Raw genomic sequence first — 1039 nt, 5'->3', positions numbered from 1 at the left:
ATATATATATACTGTATATACGTATATGTGTATGATCATGTAGAAATCAGTCTCTGCAGGAAAAAGAAAGGTTCTAGTTGCCGCGTTAGGTCACGTTTCAGCGTTTCCAGACGTGCAATGTGAAGTGTGCATCCAAACTTCTAGCACCTGGGGAAGACACGAAGGCTAAACAATGTTGCAAAAAAGGTTACATCCTTCAAGGACAGAGAAAAGTAAGAGGAAGAAGGAGGAAGAAGAGAAAAAAAGCCAAGATATGTTATATATACCTCCAGCAGAACCAGTATAGGTATACAGTGCCTTGCAAAAGTATTCGGCCCCCTTGAACTTTTCAACCTTTTGACAAATTTCAGGCTTCAAACATAAAGATATCAAATTTTAATTTTTTGTGAAGAATCAACAACAAGTGGGACAGAATCGTGAAATGGAATGAAATTTATTGGATGTGTCAAACTTTTTTAACAAATAAAAACCTGAATAGTGGGGCGTGCAATATTATTCGGCCCCTTTACTTTCAGTGCAGCGAACTCACTCCAGAAGTTCAGTGAGGATCTATGAATGATCCAATGTTGTCCCAAATAACTGATGATGATAAATAGAATCCACATGTGTGTAATCAAGTCTCTGTATAAATGCACCTGCTCTGTGATAGTGTCAGGGTTCTGTTCAAATCGCAGAGAGCATCGTGAAGACCAAGGAACACACCAGGCAGGTCCGAGATACTGTTGTGGAGAAGTTTAAAGCTGGATTTGGATACAAAAAGATTTCCTAAGCTTTAAACATCCCAAGGAGCACTGTGCAAGCAATCATATTGAAATGGAAGGAGTATCAGACCACTGCAAATCTACCAAGACCCGGCCGTCCATCTAAACTTTCATCTCGAACAATGAGAAGACTGATCAGAAATGCAGCCAAGAGGCCCATGATCACTCTGGATGAACTGCAGAGATCTACAGCTGAGGTGGGAGAGTGTCCATAGGACAACAATCAGTCACACACTGCACAAATCTGGCCTTTATGGAAGAGTGGCAAGAAGAAAGCC

General features: G+C 40.8%; 1 protein-coding gene across 1 annotated transcript in view; it reads right to left on the bottom strand.

Annotated features, from left to right (window-relative positions):
- The window catches only part of LOC119427659 (type-1 angiotensin II receptor A-like), a 19493-nt gene that overhangs the window by 4389 nt on the left and 14065 nt on the right, over positions 1 to 1039 (bottom strand). The gene's annotated exons all lie outside the window — the stretch shown is intronic.

Source organism: Nematolebias whitei, chromosome 21 (assembly GCF_014905685.2).
Source record: "Nematolebias whitei isolate Nwh7 chromosome 21, NemWhi1, whole genome shotgun sequence".
NCBI lineage: Eukaryota > Metazoa > Chordata > Actinopteri > Cyprinodontiformes > Rivulidae > Nematolebias > Nematolebias whitei.
This window is presented reverse-complemented; position numbering and strand designations above follow the sequence as displayed.